Source organism: Pogona vitticeps, chromosome 1, assembly GCF_051106095.1.
Source record: "Pogona vitticeps strain Pit_001003342236 chromosome 1, PviZW2.1, whole genome shotgun sequence".
Taxonomy (NCBI): domain Eukaryota; kingdom Metazoa; phylum Chordata; class Lepidosauria; order Squamata; family Agamidae; genus Pogona; species Pogona vitticeps.
The window spans coordinates 212378354-212390398 of NC_135783.1; positions in this window are offsets into that span (position 1 = coordinate 212378354).

The window sequence follows — 12045 nt, forward strand, 5'->3', positions numbered from 1 at the left end:
CCCTGTGGAGGATCTTCGCTGGACGATCATGTATTTCCCCCATTGAAACACACTGACCAGTTTTCAAAGCATTTCAATGAGGTTTTTACTTTCGCTTGATGACAATTTCGCTTAACAGCGATTTTAACGGAACACATTATCGTCGTCGAGCGAGGCACCACTGTATAATGAACAATAGCTAAGTTACTTTCAAAACTTACTTTTCAAGGGCATTTAAATAATTTAAAAAGGCATTTTGGCTGAAAATTTTCATGCTTTATGCCAGGGATCTCAAACTCCGTTTACCTGGAGGCCGCTGGAGGCAGAGGCAGAGTCTGGGTGAGGATGGGCCACATCAAATTTTCCGTCAAGCAGAGCAAAAGCCTGAGGAAGCCACCTAGGAGTTTCCTTAGCCCGGCTTTAGCTCTGAGGAGGAGGAAGAGGAGGAGGGGTGCATGAGCCCTTGTAGCTGGCCACGACTCCCTCCGGCTCCTTCTTCACTACCCCCACCAGCAGCAGCAGGACAAAGAAGTGGAGAAGAGAGGGAGTGCTGGCGACCGCCTACTGGGGGGGGCACAACATAAAATTTAAAAAAAACCCTCACAGAATCACCTTGCCAAAGGAGAAAAGCCCCCGTTGGTACCCGCAAAATTAAACAGAACATGATGGGGGCCCCACACTCTCTCTCACACACACAGAGGCCTGGCAACCTTCCTCTGAGGGCCCCCCTCAAAAAAAGGCGCACTCAGCAGCAGCTACCCCCACCACAACAGAGGAGCAAACTTTGCAAGGTGAGCCCAGGCAGCCTCCAGAGCCGAGGCGGCTGAAGCAGGACGACGAGGAGGAGGAAGCACCGCCAGATGCTGAGGTGGCCACTGCCTGGGCTGGTGCTGGGGGTGCCGAGAGAGAAAGAGAGCCAGAGAGCCGCTTCCCTGGAAGAGGTGGCGGTGGGGGCAGTTGCTGTTGGCAGCTTGGAAGTGCTCTTTGAGGACGGGCTGGGAGTGAGCTCCACTCTCAGACATTGCTTGGCGGTGGCTTGGGCGCTCAGGGGAAAAGGGCCGGCAGCGCACCTTGCTTACTGGCTCTCCCCCGAAACTGCAGTCTACCAGCTGGCAGACAGGCAGGCTGGCTGGCAGGCTGCAGTTCTGGATGGAGGGTGCAAGAGGCGCTGTCTTGGGAGACAACCGGCGAGTGAGGCGAGGCTGGACGCACGGGTGCTTCAGGGGGGGACAGGCAAGGTGGGGGCCACAAACTATCATCCGGCTGGCCGAATGTTTGAGACCCCTGCTTTATGCTATCCTCTTATCAGCCCCAAGTGGCAAGAGAAATATCATTTCTCTATTTTCATACATATTTTCATGATGCAATATCTGATTTGGCCACTAGAGTGAACAAGAGAGTATTTCCCATATTTTTTCCGACCTCTTAGTAACAACAATGCTATTTTTAATAATGAGAGAGAGAGAAGCTCTTTTCTTCTGCTAAGGAGACAGGCACAATGGCTTCGATTAGCCAGTAGAACCCCATTTGCACTATAAGATAAGCCACCACTGTTCTGAACTCTGCTCTTAACGCACGTAATAGCGTAAATGTCCAGAATTCATAATATAGGATAAGGAGACCCATTGCTCTCATGTAGGTCAGTTGTACCACCCACTAAACATCCAACCAAACCTGTGGGCTGAATGGGATCGCAGCAATACCTAGACATTGCCTCAGCGGCACCAAGACTGAACTATGCTATGGGGGCGGAGGAGGAAAGCAGCCACTCTGATATGGCAAAATCTGAACACACCTCATGGAATGGAGACTGGAGAAGTAGTAATAGTTGGAGCATATTTTGCCTCTCAGCTGAGTGCAGAAACTGCAAGACGAACGTCATGCAATACGTTTAACACAGATAGCATGACATTTGACTATGTATCTTTTTTCTCTCCTAGAATTGTATGATATTGGATAAATTACTTTTCAACATTTTTATTCATCTATTTCCATTCATCATCATATACAGTATCATCATGTTATCTTGTAAAAATTTTCATGGACTTCAGGAAAAAAAATCGTAATCTTTAGCTTCATATTTTCTGTCCTTCCATGAAGAAGAATGAGGCTTCAGTGTTGAAATTTAAAATATGTGGGAGTGCATCGCTAAGCGAAATCTGCATCTTTGTCCAATATATCATTTATTGGCACAATGAAGATATGTGGATACTTGTAGCTAAATTGCTGCAGATGGTTAGATTCTCTATAAACCTTCAGCCACTGGCAGATCTATTGGGTGATAGCTGAACTGATAAGCACTAATATAGCCAATTCACATTAATTAAACTAATCTGCTAACTATAATGCTGTGTGTAAAATGATATGAACTGTAAAAAATAATACTCTATTAAAAAGCGCATCATATGGAATGAGTATGAATTTGTTAATTAACTAACCCCAAGACAATTTGATAACAAGAAATATGCCTGCTTTTGCTCTGTGGAAGTTATAGTAATTGGCGAGCAAAAGAGAAAAAATATATTGAGAAATAGCCCCATTCTTCCTTGTGTTCCATGTGCAAGAAAATAAAACTTAATAAATATATATGTAGACGGGCTATTAGATCAAGACATCACTTTCTATACAAGCCATGGTCTTGAGTGCATTCAATAAAAGGGAAATGTACTGTGTACAGCCCAGCTGAACTTAGTGGTAGTGAACTCCTATTAGACTGAGGGCATGTTTACACAATACTTCAGCTGGCTTAACTGTCATGGTTTCTCCTCCAAGGAACTCTACCAATTATAGAGCCGTTCTGTATCTTAGAATGAAGAAATAGACTAAGGTGTTAGAATTCTGTGTGGTACTATGCCATAATACAGGATGGGGTAAAAACAATGGACTGATACGGTCATTTTAAAAAAATGCTTCCAGGTATGAAAAACCCTCCTGCATGTGGCAAAATAGTAGAAGGGAAGGTCTATGGTGGTGGGCTGGTTTCTGGTTAGTGGGACCTCCTCTATTAAGAATGTGAGGACATGACAAGAATTGTGGGGGTCATTTAATTACACTTTGAACACCCCAGGCCTGTAGAGCATTTATGCTCACTGGATGTAATCTTCTACTCTCAGCTTTATTCCAACGTAGATTTCAGGGAACCCCATGCCAAGAAGAACATTGTCCATGAGGAATTGGGGTGCCCTAAGTTTTGTCATGTGCCCTTTTATACTGTACTCTTTACAAACAAATTAGGAGGGACCCAATCCATCCCTTCCTGCATAAATTCCAAGGTTGCTGCGATAAGTGACTGGTCTCGTACTGCCTTTCAGACCAGAATTCTCACATAACAGCCCAGGTTGCTAAACTTCTTCCTGGCTGCAAGTTGTAGAAGGGCTGCATCGCTTACAGATGTTTGAATATTGCATATGCACCTTGTTATCTCTTTTTTCCCCTTTGTTTTCCTTTATTTCATACTGATTGGCTTTGATTTTTGTATGCTTCATATGACAGCAATAATCATTTATGATGGTGATTATGATGGTGAAAAGAATTGTATTGGAGGAGACCCAAGGCTAAAATGTGGTTCCACTATGGTCCCACGGTGGTCAACTGGATGCCTCTGGGAAGCACAGAAGGAGGGCAGGGGGGACAAGAGCACTGCCCCACTTAAGCTTCCCAGCAACTGATAGATGAATGCATACTGCTTGTGCTATTGGAGGAAATATATTGCCTCCTTGAGTGGCAGTCATGATAATCTATTGTCCACTACTGTGTTGAATCCTCCCCTTTAAAGCAGCCATCATTCTATCTTGTAGCAATCTTTCTTCACAGAGGAATTGCTCCAGCTTCTTGATTATCTGGGCTGCCCTTTTCTATACTTTTTCCAACTCTATAGTATCCATTTTCTGGGGAGAGGGGGTTACCAGAACAGGAGACATTATATGCTTATGCCACAGGTGTGCGTATGCGAAGTATATCTGCCAGTATTTAAAGTTGTATTACTTATTCATTTCTCTTATTATGACCCAGATGGAGTGCGCCATTTTCACTGGGACTTGTTAAGCCAATGCTGGCATAAACCTCATTGATTCAATAGGGCTGCTGGGTGGGACTGGCAAAGAGATTCAATCCCTTGTATCCAATGCTCAACACTGTTTGCCCATATTCAGATCTCATACTAGGTCCTGAGCACCACTACTGAAGGTTAGCTCACCTCTGGTCACTTCTAGAAAAAGCTATTTATGGGGATTGGAAACTGTTCCTGTTCGTTGTGACTAGCACATTTATTTCAAGTCACCTGGTATTACAAAAGAATTTCCTTTGGCTGCCTCCCTCAATGTCCATTTTCCATTTCACGAATCACTCTGACCATTTGAGTCAAGGGGCAATAGCATGTTCCTCATACTAAATTACCTCAGGGGCGTGATACTGAGGTTATGTACTGAGAGCGTATCAAAGATTAGGCAATATGATAAGAAGCTCGCTTTGCTCATGACATGGGTTTTTGTTTTGTCTTCTTTTTTGCTCTCGACCTGCTACCACCCCTGATCCAATAGGACTGCAGGTTTACAAGAGAGGGAGGGGAAAAATAATGTCTATTTCCAAGGGTTCCCTGAAGAACATAGGAAGCTAGACCATTTATACAGCCCGCTATGTTCTATTCTGAATGGCAGGGGCTCTCTCAGGTGCTAGATTTTCCTTTCACCTGCCACCCACACTCCTTTTAGCTGGAGATGAATCTTAATAGCTACTAGAGGTGCACAAACCGAATGTCACAAGCTGATGCTGCTGTACAGCAAGAAGACCTTTACCATTATTTGGAGAACATATGTTTGTGGATAGCTGGAGAAAGAAACAGAACCCAGCAAGGAGATGCCTGGTGAGAATACAGAAAGTTGCTCTTTCCGCTGCAAGCATAACTTTTGTTGATAAAACTTTGATAAGACTAGCTTTTTAATATTTTTTTGCTGATTGAAGTTTGATAAGGCTACCAGGGGCCAAATAAGAAAGGCTCTAGGCTGGCTGCCATCTGGACGCTGCCATTTTGTGAGCCTCAATTTGAAATTCTGCTTGTTTCTACAGGAGTGGTGCTTTCTGTAGAAGCCATTTGGCTGGATCCAACAGTCCATTCTCTAACAAAAGAGGGGTTGCTGTAGGATGGATGCAGGTCTCCCACCCTCTTCGCTAGCCCGTAGTCTGTCATCTAAATCTACCTTCAAAGGCTTGCGGGGGGGTGGGGTAGCGGGCGGGTGCACAGCAGTATTCGTATCAAAGCTGCAGTGGGGAGTCAGGAGAAAGGGAGCGTTATAGGGCAGGCAAAAGTATGCTTGTTTCAAATCAGGGGCGCCTGTGGTCCTGAGCACATTCAGTACAGAGAACAAAATAGCCTGCACCATGTGGTTGAACACTGTGATGGCATTTCAGCTTTGTGATAGTGTTTTAAAGAGTAAACTCTTAACCAGACAATCGTATTAGAACTTTAAGAGGCTTGCCATCTCTTTTACCACCACTACCACCACCACCCATAAATACGAAAGGAACACCAGTCAGAGCTGTATGAGAAAGAGCATGCCACATACATTTTACATTCAAAGGTATATTTCTCTTACATTTGCTATATGGCTTTTATCCATTCCTGCAGCTCAGACACAGACTAGGAAAGAAAGCTCTTTATCCCGGTCTAGTGAAATCCTCCTTCCGCCCCACTCCAACCCAGCCCCTTGTCCCTGGCATCTGTTAGGAAAAGACCTATTTATTTATTTATTTATTTATTTATTTATTTATTTATTTATTTATTTATTTATTTATTTATTTATTTATTTATTTATTTATTTATTTATTTATTTATTTTCTTTGGAAGTCAGAAGAACAGCTCTCTGCCTTCAATAGAACAAGGAATAAAAATCAAAGTAAATTGCACCTGTCAGTTATTTCCCCTTGCTCTGTAAAAAAAAAAAAAATGAAATGGAGCTGAAGTTGACTTAGGATATAGATCTCTCTCCTCTCAGTCATTTTTGTGATATTTTTTTCATAAACTCGACTGCTTCTGCTTTGCCCTCTAATAATACTCGGAAGGCTTATTTCCCCTGTATAACTCTATGTAAACACAAAGTTGAGGAAAGGGTATTTAGACTCATCCTTCAGGAATGCAGCATGCTAGAAAATGCTTGTTTACCCAAGTCAGCCATGTTGAAGAATATAATGTATTTTAGAATAATAATATCAACAACAATACCAACCACTGTGACTGCTTCTAGTATTTCTTCTTCGAACAGTACCACTGCAAAGTAAATTGAGATGCCATAGGATGCGAGTTTTTTTTTTTTTACATTCCTATGAAATGTCTTAATTTTCTGCTACCTGCCTGATTGGTTAATTACTGTTCTGTTCTTGTCTTTGGGAGAGCCAGTTTTAGAAATGTATTCATGACCATGTTGTTCAGCAGACGTTGTTTAGCAAGGCTGGCCTTAGGGCCGAGAGATGTGGGCTCTCGCCATGGAGCCAAGGTTGACTGGAAAGAGGTACTGAGCTGGGCTCAGTGTCTAACTGTACTGTCTGCAATTAATTATGTTGTGGGGGGTGTAGAGTGGCTGCCCCCCCCAGTACTTTGTCCTAAGTTCCTCAGTGTCAATAGAGGTGTTGAGCCAGCACATACCCTTCAATAGGCCTGGGCTTCCCATGACTGAACAGGGTCTCTCTTGCCCCTCTTACTGCTGTGTTGCTTCGAGGTAGGCAGAAGAAGCACTTTAGCTTTCACTCAGAACCTGAAAAGAACACAGACTGGGTTGGTTCAGTTCACAGATCTTATTGTGCCCAAACAAAAAGAAGTGACCCATGCTTTGTTTTGCTTCAGCCCACCCCTCCCCTGCCCTCAGTACCGACCCACCTGCTCCTGCAGCTGCCTCCTCTCCCTTCTCTGCCACCATCATCTTCAGAGACGGTGGCGTAACATTGCTTCTGGGAGCCAGGCTTCCTGTCTCTGCATGTGCGCAAGGGGAAAAGGGAGGAGTGTTAGGTTCCTCTCCCCCAGGCACAAACCTGAAAAAACAAACAGCAAAACATTTCAGTTTTTCCAGGTCCGGGGGTGGTTCTTGGTTTCTGGGTACCCATGAACCACCTCGATTCATCATTTTTTATGGTTCGTGCCCATCTTTACTCACAACATGACACTATGGTGACAGGTAAGTCTATTCTGTTGTTTGAAGACATGCTAGCTAAATCATAATAATATTCAGTCCTGTAAATTGACATATTAATATACAACAGGACCCCCATATCCACTGAGATTTGGTTTCAAGCTCCCCCATGGATACTGAAAACCGTGGATAATAGTGAATGCTATATATATATATATATATATATATATACAGTGGTGCCCCGCTTGACAATTACCTCATTAGACGAGGAAATTGTTTAACGATGAGTATTTTGCAATCACTATAGTGATCGCAAAACAATGTTTTAATAGGAAAAAAATTGCTTGACGATGATCGGTTCCCTGATCGTCGGGTTTCAAAATGGCCACCCGCTGTTTCAAAATGGCTCCCTGCTGTGTTTAGGAAGGCTTTTTCGCTTTACAGGCACCGGAAAATGGCCACCCTATGGAGGATCTTCGCTGGACGCTGAGGTATTTCGCCCATTGAAACGCATTGAATCAGTTTTCAGTGCATTTCAATGGGTTTTTTACTTTCGCTTGACGAGAATTTCGTTCTACAGTGATTTTGCTGGAATGGATTCTCCTTGTCAAGCAAAGCACCACTTTATAGCATGATAAAAGGGGAGAAAACAGAAACAATTTTTGTCACGTGCATTACCAGAACTGGTCACTAGAGGAGGCTACAGACAATGCTATGCATTCTTCACTAACGAGTATTCATAGCACAGACTCTGGCTCCCTCCAAGTGGGCGCTATTGGTAATACATTTGAAAACATTTTTTTCTGAATGTTTTTTCTTTTAATATTTTTAATATTTTCAGACCCTGAATAAGTGAATCAATGGATACTGATCCTGTGGATAAGGGGGTGCTACTGTATGTTGTTTCTTCTTAAGCATCTGACATGTTTTACCTAAATTGTACTGTCTAGAGTTGGCTAGACTGCTCAGTGAGTTAGCTTCTTGGCTGTGGAGCCAGAGGCTGGGCGTTCAGTTCCTCTCTTTGCCACCCATAAGAGCCAGCCTGTGTGGCCTCAGACAAGTGGCACAGTCCTAGGGCTCCCCCAGTAGAAAGGGATAGTAAGCCACTATCTGAGTATTCTCCTCCCTAGAAAACCCTGGAAAAGGTCACCATAAGTCAGAACTGGCTTTAAAGCACACTATTATTTTTAATGTTGTATTGTTAATGTATTGTCACACAGCATAATATCAATATATCATAAAATAACACACATGATGTGTGATGGCTTATTAATGTTCTGCTATATTATAATTGGAAACATTGTTGCTGTATTTAAATCTTATTGTCAACTAGGGAGGTGCTATTTGTTTTGTTTTGTTTTGTTTTCCTGTTTCTATTTTTTGACTCCCAGAATGCTGCGAGTTCTATCTGCTAGATTCATGCTTAAATCGTGCTCGTTTGGAGAATGGCTGGGATGGGAAGCCGAGCTCTGGCCTAGCTTGTATATTCACAAAGGAAGCTGTCCTGCTGCTTGCTCTGAACTCCCAGCCATTTTAAACCATTTTGAGCACAATACATTGTGGGAAATGTGGGATACAAATTAATTGATTGTGACGATGACTCTTCTTTAATTCATCATAGCTCAGAGTTGGTTCCATTCTCGAGATAAAGATTAATGTAAGCCATACTGAGATAATATGACATAATGGATGGAAATTTTATAACATTTTCTTTCAAGACTGAGGATAGTGATGTTACTAGGGCTTCCCTCATGAATGAAGATAAATGTCAGCCAAGATCTAACCTACTAGGGTTTATATGTTGCTGCATTTTTAAAATGTAATTATTTTATATTTATATATTTATACATAGTTTTTTTTCTTAGTTGCTGCCTGAATAGAGCTACATAGATAATCTGGCTGCAGAGACAGAGGCTGGGAGTTCAATTCCCTGGTGTGCCTCCTAGGAAAAGACTTGGCCTGGGTGGCCATGGGCAAGCCTGCACAGTCCCAAGGTATCCCCAGAGGAAGGGAATGGGAAACCACTTCTAAGTATTCTCTGCCTAGCAGATCTTCAACACAGTTGCCATAAGTCACAATGGACTTGACAGCACATAATTATTATGTATCAGTTACATTTATTTCCTACCTTTCTTTTAATGAGTTTGATATAGAATAAATTGCTCTCCTCTTCCCCATTTTATCCTCTCAGTAACCCTGAAAGGTAGTCGGGCTGAGTGGCTTAAGGTCATGTTGAGCTTTTTTGCAACCTTGCATGCTGCCTTTATTAGGTCTGGCTGGAAGGCACCTTTCTGTTGGCATGATTTCAAGTTCATATTCTGCCTTTGGCTCAGAAGGACCTTTTAAGGCTGTGGTGACTGTCAACCAATCCAGCAGTAACCAGTTGTTCCTTCTCTACCTCTGGTTTTGAAGACAGCCACACTTCTCTGCTTAAGTGTCTTTCCCACCTTCCTTTTAGTCTGCTGTCAGTTAGCAGTTAAGCAGTTAAGAGTGCATTTGTGCAAATGTGGTCTACAGGAGCCTGCTGGAAGAAGGCAGTACGAGTTTGTTAAGGCCTGTTGTTGTAAGCATTCATTTTTGAACAGTGCACTGTTTTTATCTATTCAACTGTGAGTAAATGAAACCTTTTAATTCTTCCTCTTACCAACATCTCAGTGTAAATTATTGAGACTGTAAGTGCCAGTTGATGAAAGTAAAAGGGCAGTCTACTCTAGGGAGACTTGAAGCTAATTCTGCTCCATAATTCACTGCAGTTCTGCTGCATACCTAGAGGTTTTTCTAGCCAAATTTCAAAATTCTGTTACACTTTCTGAGCTGTGCTGACTGTTAATCTATGCAACACTAACCAATCATTCTTTTCCTGCCTCTCGATTCAAAGACACCCCTGTTTCTCTGCTCTGTGTCTCTTTCCCTCCCTGAAGTCTTTTAAAGTCTGTTGCTTAAAGTCAGTCAGTTTGTTTAGTTTGCTGTTTGATCTCTTTACAACTGTAAGTGAAGAAAATGAGCCTACAGCTGATTCTTGCTACAGTTCAACAGCATCTGTGGGACCACAGGTTGCCTACACCCATCTGTTGTAGAAAAAAAAATAGTTTATATGCTCATATATTCCTTTCTGGGGAGTTCTCTGTAGGCTTCAGAGTTCAAACAGTCAAAACAGAGCTCTTTGTTGGGTTATCCATTAATTTTGTTTAATTTTGTGGGGTACCAATACCATCTGTGTACTACCTTTGAAACCATTTCTTTTGCTTTGACTGATATTGATTTATATGGACGTGTAGTCCATATTTTCATCCATTCTTTCTCTGATATATTAATATTCAGTTTCCCATGTTATTTTAGATCTCATACTCCTGGGAAATGCTTTCTCAACCAAATGTTTATATATTACTGAAGTTATTCCCTTCCTTTTATTTCAGTCTTTTTCTATACTACTCTTGTTCTAGTTCTGTGAGCGTTCTCATAGATCCAGAATTTTGGTATAATTGAGTTGCCAATATTATTTGTAGCCAATTAGTTTTTATTTCCTTTGTTTTGTGTTCTAAACTGTTTAATTGTTATTGGTTTCCCTGCGTCAAATAGGTCTCTTATTCTATACACTAAATTCCAATTCCTTTCCAATTTTTGAATTGTAGGTATTTCTCTCCGGATTTAAATTTCGGATAATCCAGCATAGGGCACAGAGGGGATATGGGTGGAGCAAATAATCTCATGTAGTTAGGCCATATTTTCAATGTCTCACAAGGATCTATCTAGAGATCTTGAATAATTGTGTATTTTACACACTTTGATCCTGATCAAGATACTGCCCATCTGCAGATTCTGACTCACAAACATGATCAGATTAAGCCAGAACCTTACCATCATTTTTCAATAATGTAGGACAGGTATTTCAGGATCCCCAGATTCAGTTCTGTGGGAATCAATCCAAGAGTGGTGACATATGAACATATCAAGATAATTTATTGCTATAATCACTACATTAGACTTAGAAAGTGAGTTATCCTTTGTATCTTACACAAGTACTTTTCTTTATTGGGTCTATCCTGTTGTAGACTGTTCTAGAGTATTAGCTGGGCCTCGCTACTCTATTCACCTCACCACTTTATTGCATGGACATTGTCATATAAGGAGTGCCTGTTGTCCTTAAGTTCTGGCAGATCTGGACAGAATCCAGTTGTATTATAGGGCCTGCTATAGCACTGGTCTTGGCTGCGGGCAATAGATTTGGTGGTTTCTCAGTTGGAGCTGGAAGCCTATTCTGAGATTGGTAGGTTTTTTTTTTAATATAAGGTGCTGTGGTTGGCATGTTCTTTATCTAACAGTGTCCAGAAGCTGAACCTTATTTCTTTATTTCTCTTTTTCTTTATTTCTTTATTTAGATCTGTTTGAATTCAGATTGATGGTAGGGTGAAAGTTACTGGTGTCCTGGTGGGAGTTCTCCAAGTGCTGTCTTTCTTTTAGTTCTGATAATAAAGATACCATCAATGTTTATAATGTAAAGGAAAGGTGCTGAGGGACAGGAGCCAAAAACTTCAATTTCTTTTCAACAGAAATGGTTCATAGAAGTTTGAAGATGGCTTTTCTGTGTAGCTAGGATGGTGGGAGAGTTCCAAAGTTTTTTTACAGCTGTGCTGATCAACTGCAGATTAAAATGTGTAGATAAAGTTTGGGTTGACTAAATTTATTACCATGCAATAGTCAGTCAGTGAATGGTAGCAATCCTAATTTTATTTACAGAACTCATTATTTTATAACACACACAAAGAAAAAAAACCCTATCTTTCTTCTAAAAATAAATTGCAATTTGTTTTTTTCTCTATTATTATTTATTGTGTATTTATAATTTATCATACATTTGAACAGAGGCTGCTTTGTCAATTATTGTCCAATTGATTAATTGCTTCAATTTCACCATCATTCTGTGTCCCTTAAATCTTAGCCACCTAAA